The 15000-nt window shown below is 35.8% G+C and overlaps 1 protein-coding gene across 4 annotated transcripts in view; it reads right to left on the bottom strand.

Moving 5' to 3' along the window:
- Positions 1-15000, bottom strand: part of LOC145283682 (uncharacterized) — a 374028-nt gene that overhangs the window by 336005 nt on the left and 23023 nt on the right. The gene's annotated exons all lie outside the window — the stretch shown is intronic.

Genomic DNA, 15000 nt, shown 5'->3' with positions numbered 1-15000 from the left:
ATTTCATTTACATTATGACTTGTAGTATCCATACTACTGTTCTTCTATTTATCACAACGTTTCGGGCCGATGTAACCTCCGACCTACGTCAGGTGCATCTTGTCGAACTTGAGAATCTTTATGCCGAACTCCGGATTCCGTACCGAATTTTGAACTTACCCCTTTATTCAATCTACAGACGTGGCTTGTTCTCATTGCGTCAGCTATCACCGAGTAGCAGTCTTACATAATTCAGAATTATATTCTTAGTATCGCTTCCACTGAGGATTGAACTTCAACTTCCAGAATTGGGTAACTTAGAACTGAATAACTAAGTACTTTATCCATTACGCCATGGGTAAGTGTGAACGATACTAAAAATATAATTGCAAATTGCTTAAGACTTCTACCCGGCCATGACTGACAGAACAAGATATGCTACCCTCGTAGTTTAAATAAAAAGTCCCGTTGGAAATTTTCTACAGATTCTAAATATGACCATACAGATTTTCGAGTTTGACAAGATACAGCTAAAGAAGGTCGGGGGTTACACCGATCGAAACGTTGTGAAAATAACATTCAAGATGATAAAAATAGTGCGAATAATCTTAATAATACGAATAATTAACATTCAGAAACATCATATTAGAAAGGTGATACACTTTTTTCACAATTGCGAAACGTTTTTTCTTCAAACATTTTTTTCATATCAAACGGAAATTCCACGAACAAAATATTTTCCAAGAAATTACCGTTTGTTGAACAAATACAATCAGACCTCTTCCATATATACTACAACATGGTCGTCTTTAAATCCAACAAATATCTGATAAATAAAAACATTTTTATTGTATTCGTAATTTTCAATCCTTTCATAATATGTTTCGTAATTCAACTGACAATGCGCTAATCTCATTAGATCTTTTTGTTTGGCTTATCATAATAATAATAATAATAATAATAATAATAATAATAATAATAATAATAATAATAATAAAAAAAAAAATCACGATCTTACACGAAAGGCTATCTCAAACCTGAGAAGATGTACGCGTAAGAGGTTGGATGACAAAAGGTAAGACCACACTGATACAGAAGGACACAAAGAAAGAAACCGCCCCAGTAATTATAGGCATATCACGTGCTTACCCACTATGTAGGAAAATAATAACAGCACAACTGAGGGAACAAATCTACCATTCCCTGAATAATCGTGGACTTCTTCCCGAAGAAGAGAAAGGATGCCACAATGGAAAAAGAGGAACACGTGATTTGTTATATATAGTCCAAAAGATCCAAAAGGAAGTAAAAACAAGGAGAAAAAAATTTCGCTATGGCGTGGATTGATTACAAAAAAAACATACAACAGGATACCCCAAACATGGATAATAAAATGCTTTAAAATGTAGAAAATACTAAGCAGGATAATCCACGTGATAGAAAATGCAATGAAACATGGAGATTGGAACTGACAGCTGATGGACAACACGTAACAGAAATTAATATACAAAGAGGCATCTTCCAAGGAGATTCACTAGACCATTACTGTTCATCATAGCCATGATGCCCCTGATGAATATTTTGAGAAAGAGCCAAGCCGGATACAAGTTCTCCAATACAGACGAAAAAAATGAACCGCCTAGTGTACATGGACGATCCCAAACTTTTCACAACGACCGAAACTGAACTAGATACACTAATAAACACTACCAGGATCTTCAGCCAGGATATTCAAATGTAATTTGGCATGGAAAAATGCGCACTACTAGTTATAAGAAAGGGAAAACTAGATACGACAGAAGGCATAGAACTACCCAACCAAACGGATATGAGGGTACTAGGGGAATAAGACGTCTATAAATACATAGGAGAACAGGAAGCAGGCACCATCAAAGCAACAGAAATGAAAAGGGGAATCGGAAAAGATTACCTCCGAAGAACAAGTAAAATTCTGAAAACAAAATTATATAGTAGAAACCTCATAAAAATGTATAAATACACTAGTAAGATACTCTGGACCGTTCATAAGGTAGACTAAAGAAGAACTGAGACAGCTCGATCAGAAGACCAGAAAACTCTTGACCATGCATAATGCACCACACCTGAATGACGATGTTTACAGCCTCTACGTGAAAAGGACAGAAGGCGGGAGGAGACTGGTTTGTATAGAAGACTGTGGAAATGGCACAAAAAAAAGAACTAGAAAAATACAAATTACAAAACACTGAAAGTATAATTATAGCAGCGAGAGACACGGAAAAAGAAAAAACAGAAAACAGAGAGACAAATAATAAAACGAGAAAAGAAAAATGGGAAGAGAAACAACTACACGGATGATCCGCAAGGATGACAAAAGACGAGTATAACGAAAACACCTGGACATGGATGTGAAAAGAACACGTAAACCGAGAAACTAAATCCCTAATAACTGCAGCATAAAATAACTCGATAATAACCAACCACATCAAAGCGAAGCTCGACAAAACACAAGAAAACAGCAAATGTAGACTCTATGGACAAAGAGACGAAACTATAAACCATATAGTAGGTGAATGTAGCAATCTAGCTCAAAGGGAATACAAGAACAGACACGACCAAGTAGGAAGTGCACTACATTGGGAATTGTGCAAAACACTGCACCTCAAACGAACGGACAAATGGTATAAGCATAAGCCAACAGCAGTAATTGAAAACGAGAATCACAAAATTCTATTGGACATGGACATACAAATGGATAAACCCATCTAAGCAAGAAGACCGGATGTCGTAATAATTAACGAGAAAGAAAAGTCCTGCCAAATCGTTCCAGCTTAGCACAGGATAAATATCAAAGAAATGGAGAAACAGAGTAAATACACCGAGCTGGCCAGAGAGCTGAAAGGGATGTGGGTGATTAAAAAAAAATGAAGATAGTACCTATAATAGTAGGAGCACTGGGAACAATTCCGAAAAACTTTGAAAAAAGAATGGGAGAAATTGGAATGAGAGGAATGGCTGGAAAGATACAATGAATAACAACAATGAAAACAGATGAAATATTAAGGAACCCCCTTGAATGCGGAGACTAATACACATAAGCACAGGCTACATGAGCTACTGCAGAGACAAAACATGGAACCAAGAACATCGAAGATGCATATCCATAAGTTCTCTATCTTGTCCCTTATCCCCTCCCATTACCCAATCACCGCCTCCAAAAAAAATGAATGGTGCCAAATAGCCGAGAAGGGTCAACGAGGGTGGAAAGACCGAGGGGAGATGACTGCCCAGACCTCTGCTGGACAAGTGTGAAGAGAACTGGAACCTGGGGGGGGGTTATTGCCACTCAAATTTCAGTGGCGACCAATGGTGACTGTAAGCGAGAAATCAATGGTAAGCGGTTGTTGCGATAATGCAAATTCATTTACTAATGATATCAAGAGGTGGAGAGTACTGTAAAACTGGGGACACTTGTAGTCACCCAGCTTCCAGGTAAAACCACTGGTTGTTTTCAAGAAGAGATCCCTTATGACCTGTGTGAAAGCTCCTTGTGAAACAACAACAACAACAACAACAACAACAACAACAATAATAATAATAATAATAATAAGAAGAAGAAGAAGAAGAAGAAGAAGAAGAAGAAGAAGGTTACGATAATTCTGATTTCATTTATGAACGTCTCTCTGGAAAATGATGGGATTCATTTCTAGAGGATTTCCCTTAATCCCGACTTCAAACCAGGAGCTTCAAAGATCAAGGGTTTTCCTAAGGATGTTAATGGTACCTATAATTGCAGAGGTTTGAAGGCTGCCTAAAACATCGGGGATTTGTAGTTTTTTTCAGTTGTCCTTCCAAACGACTTGATACCACTCCTAGTGTATTAACTACGACCGGGATTATTTGTGTTTTAACCCCGTGTATACGCCTTATCTCCAAGGCCAATGGGGCATAATTGCTCCACTTCTCTTTCTCCTTCTCGCTCACATTCCTGTCTCAGGGTATTGAGTCTACAGTCTGCCAGTTTTTTTTTTAGACCTTGTCGATGACGACCAAATCCGGACGATTATGTTCCAATTGCTTGGTCGTTATAACACTTTTGTCCCACCATACCTCTACCTTGCCATCCTCACTTGTTCTCACTTCATCAGGCACCTCCTCAAACCATTTTCCAGCACACTTCACCTCAACCCTCTTACACACCTCTCAATATATCCGGAGTCTCATTCGATCGTGTCTTTTGCAGTACTCTCTCTGGGCCTGTCCACTACACTCTGCTGCAAGGTGCACAATTGATTCTGAGGTCTTACCACAAATCCAGCATTCTGCCGCAACTTCCTCTCCTAGAACCACCTTTTTTAACAATTGTGTTCCTAATGCCTGCTCTTGTGCTGCACAAACAAAAGCTTCAGTACTCTTAGCCAGATACCCAGCTCTAAGCTATTGCCATGATCTTTCATCAGCCACTTCTGCTATATCCTGGAAGAACCTTCCATGCATTTTCTTCCTAGCCAGTTCCTCTGCCCTTTCTGTATCCATACGTTTCACATAATCAGCCTTGGTCTCACATACCTCCACTTTATTGGCCACAACCGTAAGCATCCACTCCTCACTTCTCACCACATGCTCCTTCAACGACATCTCCTCGGTTCTAACACAATCTTTTACACTTTTCAATCCTCTCCCACCATCTTTCCTCTTTTGATACAGCCTTGCTACGCTACTTCGAATTTGAAATATACCAAACATTGCTAAAACCTTTCTTGTTTTGATATGCATGGCATGCAAATCCTTGTCAGACCATTCTAAAATTCCCGCAGTATATCTCAAAACACTGACTGCCCATGCAATTACTGCTTTCATTAGGTTTCCTCCATACAGTTTCGACTTTGCAATTAGTTTCACTCTTCTAAGATACTCCTTCCTGACTTTTTCCTTCATTCCTCTGTTCATAATGCCTACACACTCCAGCACTCCCAAATACTTATATCCTATTTCTTTCATGATTTCTCCATTTGGCAGCACTATTCCATTCGAATGAACCTTTACTCCTCTTTTTATCACCAGCATCGCACATTTACTAATTCCAAACTCCATCCCAATGTCTTCTGAGTATGCCCCTGTTGTCACCTAGTCTCCATAAATAATAATAATAATAATAATAATAATAATAATAATAATAATAACAACAACAACAACAACAACAACAACAGCAACAACTAGCGGGACCTCGGGAAATTCCACAGGGGACTCATTCATATGTAATATATTGATGTTGGCATTCTGTAGGTATTCAGTGTAAATGAAGACGCTTTGATATTATTGTAGCTTTTTTGTTAAAACTGCAAAAGTATTTATCTAAGCTAACACGAACGCCCGGTAAAGCCCAGTCGTAAAATACGCTTAAGTATGATATTTTAATTCTTGCAGATTTCGTATATATTATTATAGAGTTAATGTTCTATCGATGTTATATGTTTAAAGTTACGATTTCAAAAATAAAAAATATATCCACATGACTTGGGTGCATTTGCTTGAATCGAAACCGAAATAAAAACTTATGAGAACACTATATTATATAGATATAACTTGAGTTCCTTCAGTAATAATCGGAACCGTAACCAAAACTTATGAAGAATTCTTGATAAAATTATTTATAAAAAAAAAATAGATGATTTAAGTGCCATCAGCTATAGTCGAAACTAAAACCAAAATTTATGAAGAATTTTTGGTAAAATTATTTATGACAAGAAATAGAATATAACAAATGAACGACCCGGATATAAGCGTGACACACAAAAGAACACACACTCTATCGTATTAATATATGGATGATGATGATGATGATGATGATGATGATGATGATGATGATGATGATGATGATGATGATGATGATTTAAAAAATTATAATAAAAAATAATTATAATAGTAATAATAATAATTCTATCAAATTAAACGATAATTTGAAAAGGGACAAGAAAATAAAAAGAGGGACAAGAAAGCCCTTATAAACCAAAACATATAGCAGAAACCTATTATAATGGATAAATATTTAGATAGCGTTTCTAGTAAGACATTCTGAATCCTTCATAGGTTGGATAAAAAGGAAACTTAGGTATATAATCCAGAAAATTATAACGCTAATGACAATGTGTAATGGGCTGCACCAGATGAATATTAACCGCTTTTACATAAAAGAGAAAGGAACGAGAACTTATAAACATCAAAGACATAGTGAATGAGACAAAAAGAATTCGCAAAATACATAAGCCAAGGTACGTAAGGACTTATCATCGCAACTAGAGAAACCACCATAAGGATACATACAAAGAGAAACAAAAAAATGCGAGCAGAGAGAAACAGGAAGAGAATCAGTTGTATGGTCGATTCATAAGACAGAGTAGAGAAGAAAGACACATGAACATGATACAAAATGGATGCCATGACAAAGAAACGATATCACTTATTACAGTCGCACAGAACAACGCTATCAGAACTAACTATATCAACGTAAACATAGATAGAAACAATAAAAGGTTCTTAGGGCAAAGAGGCGAAACATAGCAACTGAATAAAGCAAATTAGTTCAAAAGCAGACACGACTTAGTGATAAATAGAGTTCACTGCGAACAATCTAAACGCCTGGATATTGAACAAGAAGGCAAATTGTTCAGACACAAATCCAAAATAGTATTTGAAAACGAAAATCACAACATCCTCTGAGGCATGTATGTAATAACACACATGTATCCAAATAAGGAAACTCGGTCTGATATAAGTGAAAAAAAAACAAAAAAAAATATCTGCTGAATATTTTGCTGTGCCGCAAGATCACATAACGAATATCATGTAACTAGCAAAACAAAGAATGCACAAGGAACGTGCCAGGACACTGAAAGGAATATGGATCATAAAGAAAACCACTATAATACCAATATTTGTAATGTTTTGAATGGCCAAGAAGTCTGATAAGACCAAGCAGGAAAAGCATTAACCAAATTCCCATTGTATTAGTGCGAAATGGAATCAGTGGTGGCTGGCTTATTATCACGCAAAATAAATTAAAAAAAAAAACCAAAAAACAGCATAATTAAAATAACAAGTAAACTTACTCTCAAGACAACGTCAGGCCATGGCAGCTAGATGATAATAATTACGTCAAACCTTCCTTGAACTAAACAGAATTACACCTCTGACCAACAAAACCCCGGATTGTCGTTGACGTATACACGACTGCGCCTAACAATACCTCGTCAGATTTGTAAGCTTCTACAACTCCCAATCTTTTAATACACAAGGATTTGTTAAGAAATTTAAATTCAGTTTAAATAACGTATTATTCGGCACTTTAAATGTTTTTTTTTTAATTTGGTCTAACATTCTGAACCGTCAACACTAAATACCTGCTCCCAACTATTAACAAAAGAATAAAATGGTTGACTTGTTTCCGATATTTTAAGACTTTGAAAATGCATAATGTTTTTAAGTTTTTAAATTGACAGAAAGAAAACAAAACGAAACAAAGTGGCACTAGTCTTACATGGGTTGAACCGCAATATTTTCCAAGATATCCTAGATAAGGTTTTTCTACATACAACGTCTGGTAGTCCAAATGGTCACCTATCTAGTACTGATCAGCTCAACGTTGCTTGATGTCGTTCGTATATTTCCTAAAAATGTACGTATTTGAGTAACGCATAAATTCAAGGTAAAAAGTTTATTTTATCTCTTTTCCTATCCCTAATTACCTATAGATTTTTATCCCATCACAAATGTAACCTTTGGAATGATCACATTGTAACCCTCGTATCCAGAAACTTCTGCTACATTGCAAATCCCTATCTTACTATGTTATAAAGCTCCGTACCCTTATTTTTCTGTATCCCATCTCCATGTATATTTTACTAATTTTTTTTTGACGAACAATTTTCCATGTTACAATAGATGTCCCTTTCCACTGTCCACAGGCGCCTTTTCGACCCCAACACTCTCTCCTACCCAACTAGTGATCATGTTAGACTTCTAACCCTTACCACTGCATCCATTGTATAAACATGACTGTTATTTGATCCATATGTTTAGCGTATTCAGAAAAATAACGCTGACATACCAACTCTCGTTAGATTACTAAAGTTTTGCTACATTAACCGAATGGATGACCATTTAGAAACACTAGACGCTGTATGTGGAGTTCGGCACAGTAGGTGAACAACTCTTTCGACTCCTCACATTTGGGGTCTTTTTAAGGTTAACGTTGTCAGCGTGCGAGATTGGCAAGTGATTTTTGTAAACGAGAGCAAAGAGGTTAGAGTTCACGCTTGCTTGTTGACTATCGAATTTGAAGCAATGTTTAAATGTTATGTATGTATTTCTCTTTCTCTCTTTCTCTTCTTTTCTCTTTCAATGGAGAAATAGAGGAAAATTGTATTGTAAAATACAGTTGAAGGAGAGACGCTGAACAGACGGCTCGTCTACCTTGGTGCTCATGGTAATTCTGCACTGATCGCACATGACGACGGCCGAGATTAAAATACTCCTTAACAGCCAATAATAAAATAATTCGCTATTTTGGGAAGTGTTCAATATATTATACAAGCGTTCATTTTCAGCAACAGAGAAGCGGCCCTTGCTGCTTAATGCCGACAAATGCTGCCCGTAAAAACGTAACGAAAACTTGACGACCATACCGACCTCTTGATGTAAATGGATGTTCCTATCGTTTCATTAGGTTTCTTCCCCCGGGTAGCTGGTGCCGTGACAATGTAACAATTGTTCCAGAAACGAATCCACGACACGGACCCACCAAACGGCAAACGCTGGGATCATAGGAGTAGGATGACATCTTTATGCAAAAACTGACATTTTCAATATCATTTGCATTATACCTAAATATACGTGGAAACCGTTTATTAATTTATTATATCCTAGAAAATGAATTCTTAACACAATGCGGATCGCATCTAGGACGAATACATTGCAAGACAAATTCATAGTATTCTTATTCCTTGCCTAATACATAGTACTACTTATTCCTGTTACATTATGACCATGATCTTTACAGAACTTTTCAACTAACAATTTTATGTTGAAATACCCTGTGCTTCACTGATATCCACATACAATTCACTGATGCTAACACTTTGTCTTACCCAATTGACACACACGCGTTATATTTCTAACTTAAACCACGGCATCCAATTGATAGTGACTATTCTTTCATATTTATTCCTGACGAAACTCTATCTTATGGCGAAATATTGAAAACATGTTATACTCTTTTAGCGATTATTTGTTGTTTTTCTTTTTTGTATGTGATTTCTGTATTTCCATGTTTGTTATGTAAACATTTTGCTGAATTATTATCCTTTTAATAGTTATAACTCAATTTATCTGTTACAAATGTTCGTACGAAAATGCATGTGTCTACGAATTTTCAGACAATTAATTGATATTAAAATCGGATAACTTCTCACAAGCGCCGTTATTAGTTAGTCCCTTGACTAAATAATTAGGATTGGTTTCTGCCTGTCTTTGTATCCGGTTCCGTAAGACAAAGAAACAAAGAAAACGGGCTTTATTTTTTGTTTCTTTTTTTTTTTTTTTTCAAAAACACATTAGAAAATAAAACATTTCAGTGATCATATTCTCAGAGTTGTAAGCAATCGTGGCTGTGACAAGTACAATAATTGTGCAGACACACGGAACTTCCTCAAACGCATGGATCTAACAATGTCGCGTCACGCAAGGGGATATCTTGAGTTAACTCGGCTCTACGAACTCCTTTCTATCGGTGTTATTCGGTGAAATAAACTTAACCACGATCCGTAATGCCTGGGATGATAACCTTTCTTTTCCTTTGAACGATGTCATGAATTTAACATGACTCAATAGACTTTGTTTCTTTGTATCATAATATAAGCATTGAGTTCGGCCTAAAGTACAAAACAACTGAAAAACACAAGCAAGGAAACATTGTGTACCAAGAGTAACTGAATTATTAAACATCTAGTAACAATACGAAATATAGTTAGCAAGCTATGAGAGAGAGATGCGTGACATGTTGACTTATGAATAAAAAAAATTTAATGTAATATGCGTTTAATCTTTCATTAAGTATATAACATATCTAAGCATACCTTCATTTTTTACACAGGAATCACCACTTATCAAGGTCCGGAGGCTACTCAAGGATAAGGGTTAATGGGTATACATTAGTCAATGTGATTATAGCGTAGTAAACATAAATAGTGGGAATTTTGTAATTGGATTATTAGGGGCACGATTCATCAAGAACTTGTTTACATTGGCCTCGAAGACAATTAGGTTGTAGTCAGCTGGAAAGCGGTCAATCAGAAGAGAGTTTCACAGGCGTGCAGTTCTAAGATAAAAGCTTTCTTCATGGAATCTGCATTTAGGTTTAGACAGAGATAAAGAGTGTGGGAAATTATTGATAGTGGTTTTGGCTAGACGAGTGTTTTTCGTGAAAGTTTAGCGAGGGGGGGACCATAGATTGAAGCTCAGCTGAGCATTTGCCATGAAAATAACGATAAAGCAAAGACAGGCTCGCAACGTCTCTTCTGCGGGAAAGAGGTTGCGGAGAAAAGAAAAGGGCACCCCCACTAAGCTACAAAGTCTATTTTGAACATTGTCAAGTCAGGATAAGCTACTTCTATCAGCTCCTGCGCAGATGAGGCAACAGTACTCCATAAAAAAAGTAATATGATATTATGATATGCGCAATGTTTTATTAAATTTGAGTTTAAAACAATGCATTATAGGGATCAGTTCATCAGATGAAATAAACAAATTAATGGATTTAAAAAGATGATCGCATATTTCATTAGAATATCCTATTGCAGTTATTTCACTTTTGTGTCACGATTTGTCCGTCGGAAACTAATTAATTTCCTTTTATTTAATATATTCTCATATCCTCCGTCAATGGATATCCCCTGTAAGGAGAACTGTACGTGTAATTTTGAAGCAAGGTTTGCGTACTCCCCTACCATACCTCTCCTGGGTCTACACTGCTTGATTCAAGGAGTGTAAGACGATTGGAAACAATAACAAGATAAGTGGAGAGCGCATACAACGGCTTGGCTTCTCAAATGGTCACCCATTTTACAACTTACCAGGTTCTATGTTGCTTCATGTATTCTAGTGAAGAAAATCGGACACCATTTATTCCTATATTTTGCTGATTGTCAATTTTTTGCCGATAGTTTTGTTTTTGCTCCTGAGTGAACACCAGTTTTCAACTAGACAAATATAGAAAACTAGTGCTCTCCGTCCGTTCAAATCGACAGAAAATTATGCTTTCCCAAGTTTTCCACTTATAATGAAATAAAATCATAGAATCACATTAACTTTTTTTCATTTTTCATAAATTATCATTTCTGAGGACATAAATATTAAAAAGCACCAACCTGTGATGGTGCAATGATGTTGGGGTCCCCCCAAACACTTTTTAGACTGAAATTGTCTGAATTCCTTTACGCTTTCTCGCTTCCCCTCATCACTTAAAATGATTTCTTCCGACACGACTTTCACTTGCTAACGTTTGTGTGATGGAACCTGAGAGAGTGCTTTTAGTTTATAAGCGATTCTCAGTCGCACGTATATCCCATTCAAGGGAGATAACGACGTTAGATCTTGCAGATTTTTTTTTTTTTTTTTTTTGCTGGGAGATATCGCCGTACCTCAATATAAAGCATTTAATATTTCGAAATTACCATCTAAATTTGAGTAGAGACCAATGGTCATTTCTATCGAGAAAGAAATAGCAAGAATCTGTTGCACTGACGCAATATCATTTGCAAAAGTTGTCGAAAAGTGTGGAGAGTACTCGAAATTTGGAAAGACCTGTTGTCACCTAGACTCAAGGGAACACCATCGGTTGTTATCAATGATTACTTGTGTGGGAACTTCTAGCGAATAAGAATAGTAATATTATGAAGAAAGGGAAGAAGTATATACCCCGGTAAGAATGGCTCTATTGGACCTCTGGATGCTATATTAAGTTTATTTTGTGTCACTGTATATAAAATATTATAATGATCCGTTAATTAGCTTAGGAGTTAATCCTCTAATTACAAATGCTTATAGATATGCATTATAAATACTGGCGCTACAATTACGTCATCTGTACTGACGAGCATAAGGAAGAAGAAGAAGAAGAAGAAGAAGAAGAAGAAACCAAAGTCCTAAAAGGGCAAGAAATCTAATAAGCTGACCCCTCCCCTCCAAAATAATATACAACACATATGTGATGACACTAGCTTCGGCTTACACAAAGCAAAATTAATGGTCAAGAGGTGATAAAGCATTAATAAGACCTCCACTGGATGGGAGAATACTTAAGCTATAAGGAGACTAATTTCCACTCAAATTCCAGAAAAGACCAACATTCATTGTCAGCGAAAAACCATTAGTTAAAGGTTATTTTAAAAACGTAAATGTGTTTGCATGATTATCGGAAAAAGTGAAAATTTGTTCAGATTTGCTGTCATTCACTCAAGACTACATCTTATAATGAATATGTTCAGAAACGTGTGTATCGTCTTAAATAAGAAAAATACACCAGACTCGGCTGATACCACACAAAACTGTCATGAAGGGTCAAGGAGAATGGAAAGGTCCAGGGGAAAAGATACTAACCAGACATCCCCTGTATTAATTCGAAGAATACTGGGACCTTGGAGAGGTTTATTGACACGAAATTCCAATGAATACCAATGATGTTTGCTTGTGAGAAATCAATAGTTAACACTTCTTGCGATTAACGCAAAGTCATTTGAAAAGATTGTCTAAATTAGTTGTGAGTACTGGAAATCTGGTTAGATTTGCTGTCAGTCAGACTCCAAGAAAAAACTCTGGATATTTTCAGTCAGTAATCTCGTGAGTACACTTATAAATCTTTTTCTGTTATCATATTTTTAGGAGTTTTGTGTGTTGGTTTCTACTTAGACGTGCAGAGTTGGACGACGAAAAATTAGGTTAAAGTATAGTATAGTTAGGGGAGAGCACAAACACAAGCATGCTTAAGGAGAGATAGAGAGAAGGGTGTATCACCCCCGGCTGTACGTCGACCCTAAGGAGGTGGGTCTTATTACTGGCTGGACACCCACCACAGCCGGTTCAAGTCGTCATAATTCAGGCAAACAAGCCATTGTTTCCTGTTCGCTGCAGCTTAAACAGAGGAGCACTTGATCTTATCGAGGGGAAACATCCTCTTTTCTTGCTTCTAAATTGCCGATCCCAGAATACATTCGACATGATACATGACAATGGCCGCACACTCAATACTTAACGCAGACGCGACGCCTTTGTTTGTCTTTCTCTTCTTTCAATACACAATCCATATCAGACCATCTCTTAACGCGCGTGGTGACTCAGTTAAATGACCAATTCAAAAAAAGCATTGTTTTTGCTAGTAAATTCTATCCACATCACATTAATACAATAGGCTTTAAGCATTTTCATATTTATTCACAGATTAACGCATGACAAATGTATGGCAAGTTACCATAACTACTTGCTGGTTTGCTATTCGTGATAATTAGGCACGACAAATTAATGAAAAATAAATTAAGGCACGAAAAATCGCTCCTTCTGTTTCTACTTTTTCTTTTTCGCTAAAAACATTCGTAAAATATAAGCAAATCTTTTTTGTCATGCTTATGTAGAATATTTAAGCACACACACACACACACACACACACACACACACACACAGGTCAAACATGAAAGGAAAAATATTCCTGTCAGTTTAAAGAAAAAAAATGTTTGCTTTTTGAAATCATGAATTTTTTTTTTTTATGAACTTAGCCCATGTATGATTTCGCCTTGTGATTTAAAAGTAAGGTTTTATAATCCTCGAGATGGGTTATATTCCGAGATAGCTAGACAAGACGAATATGCAGGATTCCTTAACCAAATTCTTGTAGGAGTCCATTGTTCAGTAGTGATGTGTGAGGACGAGGATTATCATGATGGAAGAAAATACAGAAGGTCATTTTGGGGTCAACATGGATGGACATATTGCAAAAACATATGAATGATGCCTTAATAATCTTAGAGAAAATGTTATGCATTAATTCATGGTTATACGTTTAAGTAATAACAATTGCATAAAATAATCGTTTATAATGTCCCTTCTACAAACCAACAAAAAATTTTGCAGCGACGTGATACTCTCGCCAATAATTTTCAGATGCTGAGAATATTTCTCAAATACACGTCATAAGAATTAATCGAGTCGGTATATTTTTCGTGATTTCCATAAATGTACAATCCTATCATGCCAAAGTATTATCTACAAATTTTGTTTAATTAGTACATTTTGTTTTATTAAGCAAATCGTAAAAATAAACTGATCAATTCGATTTCAACGCCAAATTTATAACTCTGGGAGTTATTAAAAACGTTTATAGAATTTGTTGTATACAGATTTTTCTTTTATTGTTTTTTGATATAGAGGGAATTCAGGACAAGAGCCTAAAATGTACTTATTTAGTTCTTGAATAATAATATAGTAGTTCTTTAGTGCTTGAATAATAATAATATTATTTAGAAACCCATTCTTAACATGGGGAGGGCTTTGTTAACTATGCTGTACTTTTACTTAACAATTTAATAAACAAAAGATACCATAAAAAATTGAATTCAACTTGAAATACTATTTAGAAAATAGCATGGTTCGTAAACTGCATTGTTTAATAATAATAATAATAATAATAATAATAATAATAGTTCTAAATTTTTTATAGAATTTGTTGTTTCATAGTCAAACGACATCCATTTGACTAATAATGAACTCCCGTAAGCTAGTATGCGTGTTTGTGAATAAGAACTGGTACGATACAATGCGGCCATATTTGTCTAAATATTTTCAGTCACAATCATAAGCAACCGGACTTCCTGAACGGAACCTCGAAATTTAGCTTTCCTCAAACATTAGTAAAAGAAAATAATTGTCGTATTATAAAACCAAAAGAAAAACAATTTAAAAAATATTCGGTGCTTATTTTGTATGTTTTTTTATGTG

This window comes from Euprymna scolopes, chromosome 1 (assembly GCF_053919585.1).
Source record: "Euprymna scolopes isolate OS-2025 chromosome 1, ASM5391958v1, whole genome shotgun sequence".
Taxonomy (NCBI): Eukaryota; Metazoa; Mollusca; class Cephalopoda; order Sepiida; family Sepiolidae; genus Euprymna; species Euprymna scolopes.
This window is presented reverse-complemented; position numbering and strand designations above follow the sequence as displayed.